We start from the raw sequence: 22,165 nt of genomic DNA, 5'->3' as shown, positions 1-22,165 counted from the left end.
ATTCATATCTGTGACGTATGCACTTAACACTGAGCTAGGTTTTCCCCCATCTCAGATGGGATGCTATCTTCCTCTTTCTATCTCAGATTCCTTTTTTGGCTGTGTGAGATTAATTTAACCTGGTTATGTGAAAGGATGCATGTACCCATCTTCTGATCTTGCCTGTTTCAGACCTGGAAGCTCAGCAAGCAGGTCAAGTTTTTCCTCTCCACCCACCCCTGTGTTAAATGCAAAGCAGCCCACCTCCTGACACAAGGACTGTACTAGAGGTCAGGCAGAAAGGATCGGAAATGCACATAAAATGGCCCAGAGAAGATTGTGCATTAATGCATATGTTTCAGGTTACTTCCAGGGCCCCAGAAATAGTACAGTGGGTAAGTCACTTGCCCTGCAAGCTGACCAGTTTGATTGCTGGTGCCACATATACACCCACTAGGAGTAATCCCTGAGTATAGAGAACACCTGAGTACTGCTCACTGTGACTCCCTAAATCCTCTTCAAGCCCCCAAATAATCAAAGCATATATAAATTGATTTGTGGGGCAAACAGACATGCTCATTCTAGTTCAATCCAAATTCCAAACATTTTTAGAAAAGTATGCTCTTGACTGCCAAGTTTGACCTAGAAGGTAGGGTGTGAGTTTGTGACTTCACTACCTCTGGCCAAATACTAAGTTCCCTTCTTGTGTGATTCTAGGGAAGACCGTCTTTAGCTTTCAGTATCAAAAATCTCAAATAGCAGGGACACCCATCCTGCTGCTCCTGCAAATCCTGCTGGGCCCTGGCCTATGTTTAATATTTTCTGATACTCAAGTTCTCTGAGCCTATATCATATACTTGCTTGACTGGTTTCCTTATCAATGCCCTTGCTACCTCATTCTGCAGGCAGATTCTTCCCTTTTTCTCCTCTCCCCAGTTTATCCAGCAGATAAAGAACCCTCCAAAATGTTTCTTTTTGTGATCAGACAACCTCTTGCCTTTCTGAAGGAATTGTGGGTATTAGCATATACCAGACTCACTGGAGTCCTGGTCTTGGAATGGACAGGAAGGATGATGGTGTACATTATATCCCAAATGAATTTTGTGCCAAATATCTTTCTTCCCTGGCCAGTTCAAGAACTACAGCACAATGAAATACACATTGAGAAATGGTGCTGGAGTAACATAGAGAACAGAGGTCTCATGAGGAAAAGCATCTTACATGATGTACAATACATATACTACACACACACACACACACACACACACACACACACACACACACACACACACACACACACTCCATACTTCTCCTAGACTAGCTCCATTTTAACTTTATCATTTCTATTTTTATTGGCTCCCACTGATACGAAACTGGCTAAGTTCATCAGCTGGAGTTTTGAGCCTGCTGTTTCAGAACTGGGGTTTCTGCAGGTTTGGGTATCTCTCCGTCACTCAAAATGCCACAAATGTGAAAACTCATGTGCTTTCCTAAGCCTGGGCTTACCCTGCCACCTTGCAGAACCTCAACTCAAGGAAACAGAGAGGCCCCAAGATGAGGCCAAGGTAACCCTTGCAGGTGAGCTGTGGTAGACCTGACTTGGAATCTAGAAGACAGCCTAGACCAGATATAGCCCCATACCTACCACAGGCCCCTCCAATTCTGCAGGAAAGCCACCACCTGAAAACATTTCAAACCTCTTGCAAGCATTTCTATTCTCAACCACACCTTCTCCAGAGAGAAGAGCTACTCGAGTCTGCTTATCAATGCACCAAGGAGGATTTCCTTGTTCAGTCAGATTTTAGGATGCACCTGAAATCCTGGCCCAAGGTCAATTAGACCCCCATTCACATCTCTCTCGGAGCTCCTGGACATGGCCCTTCACATTCTGAACATGCTCCTCTTGTATCTGACCAGACATGAGACCTGGCCCCTTTATACTTCTCTGGTTCACCAAATTAAAGAAGTAAAATTTTGTTATGGGTTTGTTTAGGGCTTTTTTTTTTTTAGTTTGCTTTTTATAAAAAGCACCCTTGTTACCAATGTGTAGAAAAGAGAAATAAAGCATGAAGAAGAAAATAAAAAGAATTCACTATCCAAAGATAATACTGTGAAGGAGTTGGGGCATCTCTTTCTACTAAGTCCATTATTTCCCCTAATCCTCTGATCTCATTTGTATCAACGAGGACTTGTTCTACTGTACGTAACTTATCATCTGACTCAGATGGGCTTGATTTAAAAAAAAAAATGCTTTGGTTGTCATTGCTAAAAGATCCAGGAGTAAAGCAGCTTCAGGCAAAGCTGGATCAGGTGCCATGTTTTGGCTCCAAGATATGGTCTTTTTAGCAGGGTATTCCCAGGACACCATCTGGGCTCACAGGCAAGCCAGCACAAGCCTTCGGGTCTAGGAGTTGTGGCAAAAGTCTCTGCCTCATTCTCATTGTGTCATTTCAGTCACATGCCCGTCCATGAACCAATCACTAGGGTGTGGGAGGTACATGTTCATCAGTGCTGATTGGTTGCAGGTGAGGTAATATGTTCAATTCCTAGAGTCCATCCAGATTTTCTGGACCCCCAGAAAAAAATCATGATTGGAAAAATCAGTTGGAAAGTGGAATAAATGAAGGGGTAGGTAATTAAACAGTGTGTACAGAAAAATTGGGTATGAAATGTGGAGCTCAAAATAGCGAGCTCTGATGCTGGAAAGATAGTACAACTGATAGGACTGTACACATACCCTGAGTGCTTCCGGGCGTGGCCCCAAACAAACAAATCTAAGATCTCTCCATGCACCTCTAGGTGCTTGTACCAAGGAAGAGAACCCCTGCAATGTCACAGGGGAAAGATGGGGAACAGCTTCACCCCCACTTTTCCCCACCTCAGTGATCCAAATATATATATGTATATATATATACGCATACATATATTTATTCATTTATTTATTTACATTTGGATTTGGGGCTACACTCAATAGTTGTTACAGCCAACTCTAGTTTCTAAACTCAGGGTTCACTTCTGGTGTGCTAAGAAGACACTATGGGGTCCTGGGAATCAAATCTGGTTCAGTCAAAAGCAAGGCAAGTATCTTACTTACTACTGTACTATCTCACCTACTCCCTCTATTTAGAAGATGTTTTTTTGGGGCCGGAGAAATAGCACAGTGCGAACAGCCAATCCAGGACCTAAGGTGGTTGGTTTGAATCCTGGCGTCCCATATGGTCCCCCGTGCCTGCCAGGAGCTATTTCTGAGCAGATAGCCAGGAGTAAATCCTGAGCACCGCCCGGTGTGGCCCCCCCAAAACAAACAAACAAACAAACAAACAAACAAAAAAGATATTTTTTTATTTGATGCACCCACTAAAATGCCCACTCTTCTCCACCATGTCCTCAAGACACCTTCCATTGACAACTCCCACAGGTAAACTCAGTTTTATGGACCAAATCTCCAATTTCTGTTGTGTTGTCCATTTTGCTTACTTACTCTGTTTCATGAGAAAGAAGTCTCTCTCTATAAAAAAAAAAATACAGTTTCTTTACACATGAAAGACAAGGGGCCAGGGAGGTAGTATAAAAGATAGGGCATTCGCCTTGCACATGCCTGACCTGAATTTAATTGCTCCATCATGCCATTTGGTCCTCTGAGTCCACCAGAAGTGATCACTAAGCACAGAGGCAGGAGTAAGCACTGAGCACTGCCGGGTGTGACCCCAAACCAAATAAAAACAGGCAGGGGTCAGAGCAATAGCACCACAGGTAGGGCATTTGCCTTGCATGTGGCTCACCTGGGCTTGATCCCTAGCATCCCATAATATCCCCAAGCCTGCCAGGAGTGATGTCTAAGTACAGAACCAGGAATAACTCCTGAGTGCCACAGATAAATAAGCCCAAAATAAATAAATACATAAAAATAAGCAAAAAATAAGAAAGTACATACTAAGGTCTAAAAAAATAATAGATAGGGTGCTTGCCTTGCATATGACCTACCTGGGTTCAATACCCAGCATCCCATATGGCCCTCTGAGCACCATCAGGAGTTATTTCTGAGTGCAGAGTCAGGAGTAACCTTGAGCATTTCCAGGTATAGCCCCAAACTCTAAAATTAAATTAAATTAAAATAAAAAAAAACATAAAAGACAAATGATTCATTGCTGACTGGTGCCCCACAGTACCCTACTGTGTAGAGATACCATTCTTCCTTTATCTATTCATCTATTTTTTTTTACACTTGGACTGTTTCTAATGGCCAAGATCTCTCCATCTCATAAGAGCTATTCTCTGGAGTAGTCTTGTTATCTCTCAGCGCCCTCTTCTTGCTTTGTCATCATCTGCCAGCCCAGAAACAAAGTACAGAACAGAGAAAGCCAGGAGCTGAGAAGAATTTTCTGGAAGTTGCTCTCTCTGGGCTGGAGGGATGGCCAGAGGGAAGTCAGCAGTAACTAGCTATCTCCCCTTTATCTCCATTAACCACATAGGGGACCAGAGACCCCAATCAGGAAATGGGATATCTCTGTCTAACTGGGGTGTTATTGGGGTCTCAGCCCCAATCTGCCCAGGGAATGAGGGGAGGGAGCCTTGGGGTTCGAAAGAAAAGACCTAACTCATTTTAAAGAGGTACAAAGAATATTTGCACTAGAAGTTATATTCGTATCAACTTGCAATAACCAAGTTCTATTAAAGAGCAGAGACAAAGTAATGAGGACTTCTATAGCGACCCAAACGTAATGGCAGAATTAAGAAACTGCTTTAAAAGATGTAGGTGACTAAAAGCAAAGGGGTGACCCAGAAAGAAATTCACAGAGCAGAGAGAGAACTTGGGCATCTCTCCTGGGATGCAAAGGACAAACAGGGGGTGGGGGAGACAATAAAACTCAGAGGTAAATGCAGTTAAGGTTCTAGAATTGGTCTCTTGAGCAGATCAAGTAAACTGACCCATCTCTAGCAAAGCTGAGCAGGAAGGAACAGGGAGGTATGAGGTTGAGAAAAGAAGAGGACATGACCTTGACCACAAAGAAAAGAAGAGAGAATTCTACAAGCTAAACTAAGTGATTTTTCCACCTTCCATGCTGGCTCTGCCTTTTTTCCTTTTTCTTTTTGTTTTGGGGCCATAACAGGCAGTGCTTAGGGATCACTCCAGGCTCTGTATTCAGGGATCACTCATGTTGTTACTCAGTGGACTGATTATATGCAGCACCAAAGATTAAGCCTGGCTTGACTGCTTGCAAATCAAGTATCTTATCCCCCATGTTATCTCTTTGGCACCTCTTTCAGTCTATTTTCAGTGTTGATATAAATTTTGTCTTCATCTGAAACAGCATGGTGACATGGTGAGGCATTGTTTGGCTACATTAGGGGGTGATAGCTCCTAATAAAAGGCACCAGAATTTGGGGGTAGAGTGAGATGGAACAGAATAACACTGTGGGTAGGTAGCAAAGAGAACCATATGCTCCCCCAAGCTCTTGGCCCCACCATTGTGTCACCTAGAACTTAGCAAGAACATTTGGGAGCCCATGGTTCAACACTAACTCCTCCAATATTCCCCTCTCCCACCTGATAGAGAAGGAGTGAGAACCCTACTGTGGGAATCACATAGTCTAAGGCTACAACCAACTACTGTCCTGAATGATCACGTGGGGCTTATTCTCTATGGAAGAAACGCCTGGACCTGGCTCTCTCCCAACTTAGAGATAAGTGAAGTGACAGTGTGAAGACATTTAGTGAGAGATAGATCCAGGCATGAAGGTTTGCCAGGATCTAAGGACATGGAGAGTGAAAAGAGAGCTCTCAAGAGAGAATGTTCTAGAATAGAAGTTGTCACACCAGAAAGCCAGCACTCCCCTTCTAAGAGAAGATACAGATAAAATGTCCCTGGTGTTTCTTGGGGAGCAGGAAAGATCCCAGAAGAGGATGAAAGTCTTGACTGTGACAGAAGGTCTCTCAGTTCCTTCAGCTCTGATCTGTGTGATGTGTGCCATTAGCTTTGAGGTGACTACATAGGAATAAAAAAGACAACCCCAGTGTGTATGTGTGTGTGTGTGTGTGTGTGTGTGTATGAGTTTGTGTGTGCATACATGTGCGTATTAAGAAAAGGGGAGAGGAAACAATGTTTTCAGCAGGTGGGAGTAGTGGGAGGGGAGACTTATTGCTCTGTGACATGCTCAGAACACAGCCTCTCATCTGTGCCCCTGTTCCATGCATTGGTGCCATTGCATTCCTGCAAAGGTGCCATTGGAGAATGATGCTGAATCTGGTGTCTCAGGGAAAGGGTCCAGACCCTCAGGCAGGATCCTGAGCTACTTATTGTGAGTGGCCCTCGTTTCCCTTTCAACCAAATAGGGGTAAAATAATAAAATTATTCTCTCTTCACCCCACAACAAGATTCTTTCTGCTTTGCTTTGCTTTGGCCACACCCAGAAGTGCTCAGGGCTTACTCCTAAGGCTTACTCCTAAGGCTCAGTAATCATTCCTGGTAGGGATCAGGCGATCCTATATAGAGTTGTGGTCGAACCTGGGTCAGCTGCATACAAGACAAATGCTTTAACCTCTGTGCTATCTCTCTGCCCACCGCCACTCCAACACAATTCTTTTTTTCGTTTTGTTTTGTTTTTTAATTTTATTTTTAATTTATTTTTATTAATAATTTTTTTATTTAAGCACCATGATTACAAGCATATTTGCAGTTGGGTTCAGTCATAAACAAAACATCCCCCACTCACTGGGAGAGATTTTTGAAAGAAAGATGTCATTTTCTTTAGAGATGTGCTGCACAAATATGTTCAACTTTATTTTTACAAGTGTGAACATTAACCTGTGCTTGAGATCTTCACTCTGGAAGGTCTTTTAGGACATTTCTAGCATGGGTATTTTTTTTATTTTGGGACCAGGATAAAGTCAGGAAAGGCAAAAGAAAAACCTAAAGGGCCATAGGGATCCCTAGGGCTAATCAGTCATAGGATGGGGTCAGGTATGGCTCCCTCATGGGTTTGCCTTCCTTCTACCCCTCTGGCCTTTCTTCCTCAAGCCACCATGTGGCCTTTAATTTACCAGTCCTTTATGGGAGAAGGGATCAAAGAAACCAGCAGAATCATTTAGCCTACCTCTAAGGCTCAGATGGGGTGTCCACTTTCAGTGACAGACTTTCTAGGAAAATCCATTCCACCCATCCAAGTGGAGCCAGAGGCACATCCAGATTTTTCAGACCAATGGGTTCATTTCTGTAGAAAGTTCTGGAAGCAGAATGGCCACAGCTTAGCCCTCAGTTTTATTACAAACTACTACCGTACTCCCACCCCACGCCTGTCCATCTGGGTAAAAGAAAGCGAAAGTTTACACAGAAAGTGCAAGAAGTTCACAGAAGTGGTCGAGAAACTTCAATAAAAGTCAATAAGTGCCTTACAAGGCAGTAAGACACACCCTGATCCATTAAGAGGGGACCCTGGGGCTGTGTTGATCGCATCTGCACCATGGAGATCTTTCTGAATCAAAGTTATAAAACTGTAGACAGCAACATAGAAAAGATGCTTGTGACATTTTAGGGAGGAGAAAAGCAGATACCATAGTCCATTCATGTAGATGACATCTTGCTTCTGTTTAAAAAATAATAGTCGGGGCTGGAGAAATAGTATATCAGGTAGAGTGCTTCCAGGTTCAATCACCAGCATCCCATATGGAGTGATTTCCACAGGAGTGATTCCTGTGTGCAGAGCCAGGAAACAACCCTGAATATCACTGGGTGTGGCCCAAATGCAAACAAACAGTAATAATAATTATGATTAATAATAATAGAACATGTAGCATGACAGAGCACAGATAGATAGATAAATAGACTTCTGGATGATGGGTGAAAATCAGTTCTACATTCTCATCTTCTATATATGCTGGCATTACTTATGTTACAAAAACAAGGGATAGAAAGAAAGTACAGGGTTAAGTTGCCTTGCATGTCCACTAGACAGTACAAGAGTGATCCCTTAGTATAGAGCCAGGAACATGCCCTGAGCACCACTGGTTGTATGCCCCCAAACAATAAACAAATTAATAGCAAGACCAACCACAAAAGGCAACCAAGTAAAAGTTGACTTATCTCAAAGGGAAGGGTAACCCTGAAAATCTTGGTTGTTTCAAGTTTTCATGAAGTCTCCACACACAGTGCAGTGAGACAGAAGGGAAATGAATGGACCCTCCCAACACCTTTTTGCTTTTCCCTCTGCAGAAAAGTACCCTGCATCTACAGAAAACCTTTGACTCCCTGTTCCTAGCATGCCCTGCCCTACCCTCTAGTCCCTATTGCTTCCTGCCAGTTGCTATAGATCTGTCTTCCAGCCAAAATGTAACCACAGAGGACAGCACCCCAAATCGAAGGCCAGCAGGGCACTCCCAGGCACTGTGGACATCAGCCATTAGGAAGATTTTCTATGCTCAGTTCCTCCAGATTGTGGGATGAAAAGAAAGAGAGGAAGAGAAAGAGGAAGGGGAAAGGGAAAAGAAGGTCCAAATGTCAAATCCCTGGCAGTGCCCTGAGCTTTATCCTGAATCAAGGAGGGACAGTAGCAGGAAATGCAGATCCAGTCTGAAATTGAATTGCAACACAATAGCATTGATTTCTTGGTGGAGGTAGGAGATGGAAAAAGGCAGTTTTTGTAACTTTTTTAAACTTATCTAAACATGGAAAGCAAGCTTTCCATGAATGCTGGCTATTGTGTTGTTCTATTTGAACACAGGTCTCCAGGTCTCGTTCTTTCATGGCAGCAGGCAATTCTGCCTATTATGCAGAACTCTGGGCACTTGGAATATAGGGGACTCTCAGCAGGGAGTCCACCAAGGTTTTTTTCCTTCATCCCTCTCCTTTGCTTTTTATCTTAAGACCTTGACTTTAGGGGATCTTCTTTTCACACATAATCTATCAAAGCCACATAGAATGTGTTGGATCAGAAGCTCTGAAACGAGTTGGAAATCGATAAGTCATTAAGATATTCATAAACAAAGGCATCTTTTCACACTTGGATGTGCGCGGCTTGGAAGGAAGAGTGTCTTTTTTTTCTAAGTTCACAAATTTCTACTATTTTACTGTTTTCTACCAGTACACAGGACAATAAAATTTTTTTAATCTATCTTTATTTAAACAAGGACAATATAAAATTTTAATTGAGGTAAATATAATTTCCAATATGCATAACCTACTGAAAAATATTTTATATATGACATATAAAATATTTTAAGTGGGAATGATTATTATAAAATAATATTAATTAATAATATCTATCATGCATCTTGAGAAGGACGCGGTCAAATCCCTGCCTGTGAACCCAGCCCTTTCCCTGCCTGCAGACATGTAACCTGGAAGACACACATCAGCCTGTGGAAATTGAGGGTCCCTTGTTCCTGGATTTTTCAGAGGAGTTCCTGAACTGCAACCTTGACCACTGATTCTCTCGTGTCCAAGATCCCAGGAGCTAGCATCAAGCAAGGGAGAGTTTACAGAGAATGTGCTGAATGGAGACCTCAAGACAAGACTCTTCAAACTCCTGGTGGGTCCCCTCCACTGCAGAAACAGGGCTCTCAGCTTCCACCCCATTGCCCCCCAAAGACTAGAGAACAGGCTGATTTGGGTTTGTTTATTTGGTATCCTGGGATAATGTTGCAAATCAGGAACTGAAGTAGGAACCCAAGGACTGGAAATGCATGATCTTCAGTCCAGAGTCCCTCTTACTAAGGAGTCCATCCGATCCCTCATGCTGGGTTTAGTCTAATGTCTGGCTGGAGGGTCTGGCTCTGCATCCTCCCTTTTAATGCTCGGTGTGGACACACTGCCTCTCTGGCTTCCAGGCAGGGTACAGCAGGGGAACTTCTAAGACACTGAGTGATGAGAACTATTCCAGGAGTCTGGTGGTGCTACCAGTGGCAGGAGAATGCCAGCCTTGCTCAGGTCTCACCAGATAGGATACTCCAATCATTCCTTTGGACCTCTCCCCTTCCCCATCATGAAGTTTGCTAGGGGCTGGGGCGACAAGATTCCGTAACCTTGAAATCATAGTTCCATTTCATTTGTAATGGAATTCTCTTAGTTTCCAGATGTGAGAGCTGAAAGGGCTCTTATTGATGGGTCTGACCAACTCCCTCCTTCAGCAGATGAAGAAGATTAAGGCAGAGCAGAAAGATGATGCCCCAAGTTAGTAAGCGATCAGCATAGGTTCTGTGGCCCATCACACACATTCCACTATCACAAGGTGACTGTCCTGAGAAACCTCTAAAGTGTGTCTTCAGGAAACAGCTGGGGACAGACTGTATCAGGACTTGGGGAAGAGTCCCACACATCACTGGAACTTCCAAATTTTTTTTTAAAAACTTCCATAAAAATACACTTATTTTTTACACAAAAGATTTCAACTTTGGGAGCTGAAGTGATAGCACAGTAAGAAAGGCACTTGCTTTGCACACAATCCCCAGCACCAAATAGCCCCCCCCCCTCAGCCCCACCAGGGATGATCCCTGAGCACAACACTAGAAGTCATCCCTGAGCTAGGTATGGATACCAAACAAATAAACAAATTTCAACTTTTAACTACAGAAAGAATTCAAAGTCAACATCCAGCGATATATTATAGTGGGTATGGCTTTTGCCTAGCATGAAGCCAATTTGGGTTACATCCACATCATTTCATATGGTCCCTGAGCCCATCAAGAATAATTCCTGGGCCCGGAGAGATAGCACAGCCGTGTTTGCCTTGCAAGCAGCCGATCCAGGACCAAAGGTGGTTGGTTCAAATCCCGCTGTCCCATATGGTCCCCCGTGCCTGCCAGGAGCTATTTCTGAGCAGACAGCCAGGAGTAACCCCTGAGCACTGCTGGGTGTGGCCCAAAAACCAAAAAAAAAAAAAGAATTTTGGGGCCAGAGAGATAGCATGGAGGTAAGGCATTTGCTTTTCATGCAGGAGGTCATCGGTTCGAATCCCAGCGTCCCATATGGTCCCCCGTGCCTGCCAGGAGCAATTTCTGAGCCTGGAGCCAGGAATACCCCTGAGCACTGCCGGGTGTGACCCCCCCCCCCAAAAAAAAAGAATAATTCCTGGGCCCGGAGAGATAGCACAGCGGCGTTTGTCTTGCAAGCAGCCGATCCAGGACCAAAGGTGGTTGGTTCGAATCCTGGTGTCCCATATGGTCCCCCGTGCCTGCCAGGAGCTATTTCTAAGCAGACAGCCAGGAGTAACCCCTGAGCACCACCGGGTGTGGCCCAAAAACCAAAAAAAGAACAATTCCTGAATATAGAGACAGGAGTAATTCCTGAGAACTGCTGGTTGTGGCTCAAATCCCCCTCAAATAATAATATTCCGATAAAATAAAACTTGAATGCATGATACCCTTTCAGTAACAACATTGCAAACCACAGTGCCTAAAAGGAAAAAAGAAAAAAGAGAGCGGGAAAGAGAAAGAGAGAGAGAGAAGAAAATTGCCTGCCATAGAGACTGAGGGTGGGGGGTGGGAGAAAACTGGGGAGATTGGTGGTGGGAAATGTGTACTGGTGATTGTGATGGAGACATGGGTGTTGGAACATTTTTTGACTAACACTTCATCATGAACAACTTTGTTTTTCTGGGTTTTGGGTTTTTTTTTTTGGGGGGGGGTCACATTCAGCGGTGCTCAGGGGTTACTCCTGGCTCTACGCTCAGATATCACTCCTGGCAGGCTCGGGAGACCATATGGGATGCCAGGATTCGAACCATTGTCCTTCTGCATGCAAGGCAAATGCCTTACCTCCATGCTATCTCTCTGGCCCCTTAAACAACTTTGTAACTGCATTTTATGGCGATTCAATTAAAAAACTATTGATTGGGTCAGAGTGGTGCACAGTGGTAGGGCATTTGCCTTGTATACAGCTGACCCAGGACAGATGTGGGTTCAATCCCCACATCCCATATGGTCCCCCAAGCCATGAGTGATTTCTGAGCGTTGCCAGGTGTGCACCCCTCAAAAAAACACCTATGATTAAAACATTCAAATTAAGAAAATAAAATACTCAAGATTGACTTGTGACCTAGAGGTCACAAATATAGGTCTATCCCCTTTTACATATGGAGAAACTGAGGCACAGAGTAGCCATGTTAGAGGCCACAGAAGGACAGAGCAGCTGTGCCTTCCCTTAGGAGTACCTTCCCCCTCAGCCAGGCACTGGCCCTAGTAGCACTAATCACTGCTGGCACTCCTGAGACCATACCCCAGGTGACAACAACCCTGAGTGTCTGGGATTCCCTCAGTCTCAGCCCTTTGCTATGTTATCCCTAGCTCCTCAAATGGCTCTTGTGTTTTCTTCCCCTGATCTGACCTGTTATGACTCCAAAGCAGGCGGGGATGTCTCGAGACCCCACTGACACAGACACTCTTGGCCTCTGCCTGGCGCTTTCCACATGCCATTCCCCTTGCCTCTGGACATTCTGCCCGTCATGGCCCAGCTCAAAACAGCACAGCTGATGCTCCCAAAAAAAATCTCATAAAGCTGAATTAGGAACATGTCAGCGAAAGGGGAAAATGAGATCATGGCCTCTCTGTCACCTTCTCCAGCTGGCCCCATCCATCAGCAGGCCGTCAGGCGGCCTGGTAAGCTGTCTATGACCCTATCTACAGGTTCAGTCCTGTGCCAACATGGGGAATGAGGTAGTCTAGATAGTGGGGAAGAAGTCACAGACTGGGAAAATAATCACAGGAGGTCTAGGGCAAAGATAAGTGTCACAGTAAAAGAGGGATTTGTGAGGGTTAAAATCAGCAATGGCTTCTCCGAGAAATGGATCCGCAGCAAGACTTTGTCTGGCCACAGAGGAAAGACTAGGACAGCAGAAATGTCTGAAGGTTCAGAGATTCGGGATGTGCCTGTTGGGAGTTAAGTGTTTGCCAGGGCATGAGCTGTCCCACCTCTTAGATGAAGGCCCTTGTTTGTGCTTAGCTCTGCTTCCTCATCTGCAGACAGGGCCGTGGGTCAGATAAGCCCAACATTTCACTCTCAGAACAAAAAGCCTGTGCAGATTCTCCAAGCATCTGACTTGTGCCAAACAAACATCCACATTCTTTGAATGAATGTAGGTTTTATTCAACAGTTGAGCTGAACTCCATGAAAAGTGACTAAGAACTCATACTTCAATCATCTTCATTCTCCAAGGCATTTCTCCATCACTTTTTTTTTTTTTTTTTTTTTTGGTTTTTGGGCCACACCCAGCAGTGCTCAGGGGTTACTCCTGGCTGTCTGCTCAGAAATAGCTCCTGGCAGGCACAGGGGACCATATGGGACACCGGGATTCGAACCAACCACCTTTGGTCCTGGATCGGCTGCTTGCAAGGTAAACACCGCTGTGCTACCTCTCCGGGCCCTCTCCATCACCTTTAATAGCACCTCAAATACCACCTTAGGCAGTGATAAGTTACATTAGTCCGGTGGAAAAGCATCTAGGAAGAGGGAGCCTTTAGGGGAGTTCAGGAACTTACCCTGAATGATTGGGGGTTGGAGATGCAGGAACTGAAATAATTTGTTCTACCCTCTGGGTTCACCTTTGGCAATGGGGGGGGGGGGTGTCAGAGGGGAAAGAGCAGGATATTCAGTCTTCTGCTAAAAGTGTGGCCTGGGTCTGGGTGAGAAAGTCTGGCTGGTTCTAGAACCATGGTTGCTGATCCGTTACTCTTTGAACCACACCTTAGCAGAATATGCACACTTGGCCAAATAAATCTAACTTCATCTGTGGAGCCCATCAGTGATGTCTCTACCTGAAGAGCCCAGAAATCATATCTCCAGCTGCTGTAGACTCAGGCTGCTGACCATATCTCTCTATCTTCCCAGGGTGTGCAGCCACTTGTAAAGAAAAGCCAACCTGGGTTTGCCTAGCAGGCAGCTACCTGCTCTTTCCAGTCAAGGGAGCCCTCCCTTAAATGAAAGGGGTCCCATGGGAGAGGTTGATGCCCAGATGATTTTCTGGGCATGTGAGTTAGGGATAACAAGCTCAAATTTCAAGTCTCATTGGCTTTGGTCATACAGGATTCCTCAGCATCATAACCTGCTACTGTGTTCCATATATGTGCAAGTGGAGAAAATGAGAAAACATGCATCATTTTCCATTATGGAAGTGAAGGCCCATTGTGGTATCTGCATCTACATGGGGAGGTGGCACTGCATGCTTTAGGAAGCTGGATTATAGACCCAGCCACTAGTCTCTGGGCAGGGATAAACAAGTTTTACTGAAGACATGGTCAGGCTGAGGGTAATTCCTAAACCTCTTTCTCTGCATTCTTTAAATCCTGGTAGCTTGCTAACCTCGTTACACTGATGTGAGGAGAAAGGGAATGAACATGCTTACAGTTCAAGCTGGCCATGCCCTCACAATGCTCAACTTTATACCCCAAAAGGCATGTGGTGTGGGATGGACCTCAAAGAGCAATGGAAAAGGCACTTGTCATTTGAGCAAAGAATGCTTGGATTTGCAGAATAGCCCCAATTGGTTAGACTGGGCTGGGTGGTAGAACCTGGCACTCTACTGGTGATTCTCATCTTATCTGGCTGATGGTTCAATGAAGGGATCAACAGAGGAGTCCTCAGGCCACTCTGGCCATGCTTGAGGACCTTTAGTCCCATACCTGGAGGTACCTAGTAGGGTTTCCAGGGATGCACCATGCATTTCTGGGAATAAAACCTGGGCAAGATGGATGCTAGAAATATGCCCTCTAATATCTCCCAGCATCCCTCATAACATTTATTTTGACTTGCTTGCTCCTTTCCCCCACATTTTTTTTTTTTTTGGTTTTTGGGCCACACCCGACATTGCTCAGGGGTTACTCCTGGCTGTCTGCTCAGAAATAGCTCCTGGCAGGCACGGGGAACCATATGGGACACCGGGATTCGAACCAACCACCTTAGGTCCTGGATCAGCTGATTGCAAGGCAAACACCGCTGTGCTATCTCTCCGGGCCCTTTCCCCCACATTTTTAAGGTATGGATTTTCAAAAATATATATTTTAAATAATTTTATACATCATTAAAATCTTACTTAAAATATTTTGATCTGCATGGTTCTTTTTTAAACAGGAACCACTGGACATAGAAGTTACTCCTGTCATGCTCGCTTTGGCAGCACATATACTAAAATTGGAATGATACAGAGAAGATTAGCATGGCCCCTGTGCAAGGATGACACGCAAATTCGTGAAGCATTCCATAAGTAAGAATAAAAAAAAAGAAGTTACTCCTGTCAGTGCTTAGGGCATCATATGGAATGCTGGGGATCAAATCCAGGTTAACCATGTGCAAGACAAATGCCTCCACCACCACCACCCCCACTGTACTATCATTTCAGTTTACTCTCTCTTTTTAAGATGAGCTGAGGTGTGAAATTCTTTTTTTTTTTTTTTTTTTTGGTTTTTGGGTCATACCTGGCGGTGCTCAGGGGTTACTCCTGGCTGTCTGCTCAGAAATAGCTCCTGGCAGGCACGGGGGACCATATGGGACACCGGGATTCGAACCAATCACCTTTTGTCCTGGATCGGCTGTTTGCAAGGCAAAGCCGCTGTACTATCTCTCCGGGCCCGAGGTGTGAAATTCTATACTTTGACCCTAGACTCACCAAGTTTCATTAACCACCTGCAGGACCTCCAGGTGAAAAAATCACTGAGCTTGAGGGCCATCCTTTCTCCAGGAGAATCTATCTGCCTTGTGGACATGCTCCATCTGAGTCCTCACAGATTCAGCCCCTCGTCCCTACACATGCAGATCAGATTCATATCAATATCCTACCATATAAAATTGGTCTCTGCTTATGGCCAAGAAAACTGCTTTCCCTCTAGGATTCTTTCTCTTCATGGTCTTGAGGAATAGGATGAAGGGGTAGATATGCTCATCAGGTATGAGAAGAAGGTTAGGTGAGTTAGGCCTATTCCTTTATGGTATTTTTAAAGATTTCCCTTTCTGCAGGTAGAACTTGTGAAGTGACTATAGGAACTGGCTAAAGTTACTATCTTGGACTACAATACAAAAATTCATTGACTCCAAAACCATGAAGCTTCCAGATCAACCTGGGACTGCTTAAGTCACATTATATGACACAAGAGAAAAAGAAACATTCATACGCTGTAAGATTACATCCAGCTATCAACCCCAAACATAGGTGTTTCCCCAACTTCCTCCTTCCTTAATAAAACTCTTCCTTTGATATGTAAAAGACCACTTGATAGTACTTCTCTCTTTTTCTCTATCTATCTATCTATCTATCATCTATCTATCTATCTATACTTTCCCCCTCAGTGTTGGGAAATGGTTTGAATAAAGAAAGAGGAGTTCTGGCTTGTTGGCTGAGGCAGAAAGCATAAGGCAAAAAGCCACAAACTCCATGAATATCCTTTTCTGACTGGCTTGGTGTATTATTTCTTTGCTGCTACTTTGCATCTTCAGACCCGGTTGCATGGGCTTTAGAAATATAGTGCCTGGGGTTATCGCACAACTTGTGGATTTTTATATTATAATAAACCACGGTTATTTAACCTGCATATCAACTTTAAACAATTGGTCAAATCCCACTTGAAGACTGCCTTCTCCAGGAAGTCTCCTCTGTTTTGCCAGTAATATTTTCCCTCCAGTGTTTTACTCCTCCTGCAATCTTCATGTACCAAATTTCAATTTGTTCAGTGTCAAGTGTGACACACACACACACACACACACACACACACACCTCAGACAGGCATAGCAAGATTGTGAGTCAGGTTCCTATAACCTGGCCTTGTTCATGCGGCTTCTACCTGCCAGACATTGCTGTGTGCCACTGTTGGGTGGAGCCAGTTCATGACCCCTGTCAACATCATCCAGGCCTTGTAACTCTCCACTGGGATTACATGTTAGCAAAAGAAACTAATGGGGAAATCAGGCCAGCCAAGGCTGCTGAGTATGGCTGGGCCTGGTCCCAGCGCCCAGCCTTTAAATACAATCTGATGTCAGAGAATTCTGGGACGTGTAACTCAAGATAGGGCCTACTATCATCGGATTCTTCAAGTAGATGTGGAAAGCAAGACAGTCTTACTGTGGCCACCATGGAGAGGGAAACAAAATCTGGACCTAAGTACAAGGATAACTGACCCCATGTCATAGAGACAGGCTAACCTGTTCCAGCTGGAGGATGGCCACCACCCACCAGCCACTTCTAACTAGACCAGCTGGAGTCCTGTGGTGGGTGTATATTAACTGTGTGTGACACAGTGAAACAATTGAGCAGCGGCCTCCATGGCGATGGAATGTCTTATGAGGTAATGAGTTCCACGACTCTAGGGATACTCAACTCAGATGGCCACCAGTGAAAATACTTAAAGGAGAGTCCAGGCCTTGTATGAAGACAGAGATTATACTGGATGATTTGAGATCCTGAGATGTGAATTTCCTCGCCTCAGGATCTGCCTCAGCCTTTCTCCCTGGTGTCCACCCTAGTGACAGAAGTTAAAAAAAATCTTTGGGGCTGGAGAGATAGCATGGAGGTAGGACATTGGTCTTACATGCATTAGGATGATGGTTCGAATCCCAGCACCCCATATGGTCCCTTGAGTTTGCCAGGAACGATTTCTGAGAGTAGAGCCAGGAGTAATCCCTGAGTGCTGCTAGGTGTGAACCAAACAACAACAACAACCAATAAAACAAACAAACAAACAAAAATAGATTTGACCTTTCAGAGTGGGCTTTGGGGAGGGTGAGTGAGATGACGGTACAGGGACCTGAGAAAGTAGGTGAGTGGGAAGAATATGCCATGGGAAGCATTTTCATCTACTTAACAAGCCTGGATGCAAAAGCCTGACTTCTGACAGCCCTGGGAGCATGCTCAGAGGCCTGGGCAATGTTGCCTAGTTTCCTTGCTGAGTTCAGCTTTCTCCACTGCCAGACTGAGGTAGTAGTATACATCTTTAGGTACTTTTTACCCCACTGGGGCTTGGGCCTAGTCCAGAACACCAGGAATCCCTCAGATCTACGAGTGAGCCCAACCCTAGTATCCTCAAGCAGTGCATTCCCATGCAAGGGGTTTTCCCAGACCTAGCTTCCCATCTCTGTGCATAAACACCATCCAATCTACTTGCCTCCAAAGACTGATAGGAGGATGACATACCGGGTATTTTGTATAGGGTCAGGTGGGGGCTGGAATAGCCATCATTTATCATGTCACTTCACTTTTAACATCTACATGAAACCTAGCAGACTTTGTTCATAAAAGGCAGGTGGGAATCAGGCCCAGAGAGATAGCACAGCGGCGTTTGCCTTGCAAGCAGCCGATCCAGGACCAAAGGTGGTTGGTTCGAATCCCAGTGTCCCATATGGTCCCCCGTGCCTGCCAGGAGCTATTTCTGAGCAGACAGCCAGGAGTAACCCCTGAGCACTGCCGGGTGTGGCCCAAAAACCCCAAAAAAAATAATAATAATAAAAATAAAAAAGGCAGGTGGAAATGGGACTTAGACCAATTATCAGACTGTGCCACCTCCCAAGAGAACCACTTGCTTTCACCTCCTGCCAACTTGGACATTGGACCTTTCCCTTCCTCCTGGCAGCTCTGTTTAAATGCAGCCTTAGTTACTACATGCCTCAGGGGCTCTTGCTCTTCTTGTCTTCACTCAACCTCCCCACGTGACCTTCATTAGCTAGGGTCTCTGCCATCCTTACCCAGCCCTTGTCCTACTCTCCTGTCATCCAGAGACAGTGCTCAGAGGCAGAATCTGGGGATGGGAAGGATGGAGGCAACACCATGTATGTACCTTGGGCTGGTCACTCTCTCTGAGCATTTGTTTCCCCACCTGAAAATGTGCAGAAGCCCTAGTTTTCAGGGGCCCTGAGACCATCAATTAAGTGAGGCAGCACATGGCATAGTGGGTCCTAGATAGGCAGCAATTCTGTGTGTATGCATCTGCATTTTATTTTTAAGTCTTGAAAACTTCAGTGCCTATTGCAAGAAGACAAAACAAACTCCACATGCTTCCCACCTACATCTACCAGTTGAGCCTTTTGCCTCTCTTGCTTCATCTCCACCTGCCACTGCATACACAGCCCTTTCTATCTATTGTCATTGCTATTGCTCCCTTTGCCTTTAAGACCTCAGCATGTATTTCCTAAGAGCAAGGACCTCCTCTCCTACAACTGCTTGCACTAGTTGAAGAAGCCCAACAGGTATAGGATGCTATGTTCAGGCTTTCAGTCCCGCTTGCATTGATGAGCACCTGCAGCTCTGTAACACATTGGTGTTCTATAGTTTACAGTGTGGAGTGCTGAGATCACCTTTGCATATGGCAGCAACTTGACATTTGCTGCCCTTTTCTGTGTTTTTTGTAACCTTGAAATTTGTTAAGAGCACAAGTGGGTGGTTTGCAGACTGCACCCTTCTTTGGCCTTGTCTAAGGAGGTGGCTGGCTCGGGGGGCAATGTTTCATGCTCCAGTGAAAATGTTCCTTGTGATGGCTTGGGGATCAGGGTGGTCCTTGGTTTATCTGTGGTTTTCCTTATTCTCAAAGACATGATCACGTTTTGAGGGTCCTAGAATTGCTCTTCTGGATGGGCAAAACTACAATGGGTGAACCAGTGTTGCTGAGCTAGAGTGTTGCTGAGGCTGAGGTGGGAATGAGTGTCCACAGAAATACTGGGGAAGAAAATATAGACTCAATGAAGACCCAATAGGTGAGTTGAGCAGGAACTATGCCCCACATCAACCCAGGAGCAGGGTGTCTCATCTTCTCTGCAAAATATTTATGTGGGCTTGAATGAGCCAGATGACCTCCTGAGCCTCAGATTTTGAAAGGAAGGAAGGAAGAAGGAAGGAAGAAAGGAAGGAAGGAAGGAAGGAAGGAAGGAAGGAAGGAAGGAAGGAAGGAAGGAAGGAAGGAAGGAAGGAAGGAAGGAAAGAAGGGAAGAAAGGAAGAAAAGAAAGGAAGAAAGGGGGCCCGGAGAGATAGCACAGCGGCGTTTGCCTTGCAAGCAGCCGATCCAGGACCAAAGGTGGTTGGTTCGAATCCCGGTGTCCCATATGGTCCCCCATGCCTGCCAGGAGCTATTTCTGAGCAGACAGCCAGGAGTAACCCCAGAGCAACGCTGGGTGTGGCCCAAAAACCAAAAAACAACAAAAAAAAAAACAAAAAAAAAGGAAGAAAGGAAGAAAAAGAGAAAGAAAGAAAAGAAAGGAAGAAAAAGAGGAAGGAAGAAAGAAAGAAAGGAGAAAGAAAAAGAAATAAAGAGCAGAAGGAAGAGAAAGAAAGGAGGGAGGAAAAAGAAAGAGTGAGCAAGGAAGGAAGGAGAGGAAGAGGAAGAAAGAAAGAAAGAAAGAAAGAAAGAAAGAAAGAAAGAAAGAAAGAAAGAAAGAAAGAAAGAAAGAAAGAAAGAAAGAAAGAAAGAAAGAAAGAAAGAAAGAAAGAAAGAAAGAAAGAAAGAAAGAAAGAAAGAAAGAAAGAAAGAAAGAAAGAAAGAAAGAGAAAGAGAGAAAGAAAGAAAGAAAGAAAGAAAGAAAGAAAGAAAGAAAGAAAGAAAGAAAGAAAGAAAGAAAGAAAGAAAGAAAGAAAGAAAGAAAGAAAGAAAGAAAGAAAGAAAGAAAGAAAGAAAGAAAGAAGAAGGAGGGAAGGAAGGAATGGGAAGGGAGGAGGAAAGGAAGAGAAGAAGGAAGAAAGGAAGGGAAGGAGGAAGAAATGTGGGAAGGAAGGAGGGAAGGAAAAAGGAAGGGAGGTGGGAACAAAGGGAGGAATGAAGGGAGGGAGGGTGGAAGGAAGGAAGGTAGAAGGAAGGAAAGAAGGAAGTAAGAGAGGGAGAAAGGAAGGGAGGAAAGAAAGAAAGAAGGAAGGAAGCACAGAAGGAAGGAATGAATTGGAAAAAGGAAGCTGCAGTTCCTCAGATCAGTTCCTGAGATTAAGCTCAGATTGATGCTCATGCACTAATCAGGGTCCTGGCAGCTCTACATTTGGAATCCCAGCACTGTATCAGGGGGTACAGTCTAGTCTAGTGCATAGTCAGGTGTGTGTGGGTACTGCAACCAGAAGTGTGTGCAGTGGGCTAGAGAGATAGCATGGAGGTAGGGCATTTGTCTTGAATGCAGAAGGATGGTGGTTTGAATCCCAGCATCCCATATGGTCCCCCGAGCCTGCCAGGAGCGATTTCTAAGTGTAGAGCCAGGAGTAACCCCTGGGCACTGCCGGGTGTGACCCAAAAACAAAAAACAAAACAAAAAGTGTGTGCAAACACTGAGGTCAGAATGTGACTCCTGGGAAAAACAAGGCTGCTTAACAGACCCCTGCCACCAAGCCTGAGTGACCCAGTCATTGTCACACAAAGGAAGGAAAGGAAAAAAAATGATGGAAAATGTAAAGTGACACTGAGTCTGCACAGAGGACTTCCTGTAGTTATCTAAGTGTCTTTGGGTGACTTCTCCTGGAATTGCTTGGTGACTTAGAGACTCCTCCCTGTTATGCTCAGGAACCAAGCATTGCCAGAGATTGAGGCCGGGACTCCTGACTGTCTGCTTCCAAGCCTCTGGAGATCATGCAGTCTGGGGATCAAGCTAGGGCCCTCTTACTTGCAAATGTGTCCTAGTTCTTCACATGGTCTCCCTACCCACTATTTTAACATGAAATGCTGTTTGAAGAGATTTCCCGTCCAGTGAAATAGCTGCTGCAGGATCACTTTAAACAATGCTCCATGGGGCTGGAGGGATAGCAGGGAGGTAGTGCGTTTGCCTTGCATGCAGAAGGATGGTGGTTCGAATCCCGGCATCCCATATGGTCCCCTGAGTCTGCCAGGAGCAATTTCTGAAAGTAGAGCCAGGAGTAACCCCTGAGCGATGCCAGGTGTGACCCAAAAACAAAACAAAACAACAACAAAAAACAATGCCCCACTTATCCTGCAGTGTTTCTTACCCTGGCCTTGTGGCACCTCCGGCTGGCGAATTCTCTGTGGCATAGCTGGTCTGTGCATTGGGGACTATGGAGCAACAACTCTGACCTGGTGCCTCCCCACTGCTCCCTCCAACTGAGACTACCCAAGTGTCTCCTGATTAGCCAAATGTCCCCATGGCAGGAGTTAGGGGTAGGCTGAAGTGAACATTAACCTTGATTAAGAACTCCAAGACACAGTACCAATAAAAAGATGGCAAGAAGCACCTTTACTGGTCTCTACCTAAAATTGTAAGAAGTTTTTAGCATGATGGGAGGGAAGAAAACTGCTCT

The 22,165-nt window shown here is 44.9% G+C and overlaps 1 non-coding gene across 1 annotated transcript; it reads left to right on the top strand.

Moving 5' to 3' along the window:
- Positions 1-15,065: 15,065 nt before the first annotated feature.
- LOC126026822 (U6 spliceosomal RNA) lies at positions 15,066-15,172 on the top strand. Its single transcript, XR_007502042.1, has one exon. It is a non-coding gene; the product is annotated as a U6 spliceosomal RNA (small nuclear RNA).
- Positions 15,173-22,165: the final 6,993 nt, after the last annotated feature.

This window comes from Suncus etruscus, chromosome 1 (genome assembly GCF_024139225.1).
Source record: "Suncus etruscus isolate mSunEtr1 chromosome 1, mSunEtr1.pri.cur, whole genome shotgun sequence".
NCBI lineage: Eukaryota > Metazoa > Chordata > Mammalia > Eulipotyphla > Soricidae > Suncus > Suncus etruscus.
The sequence above is the reverse complement of the archived record's forward strand: the minus strand, read 5'-3'. Positions and strand labels throughout refer to the sequence as shown.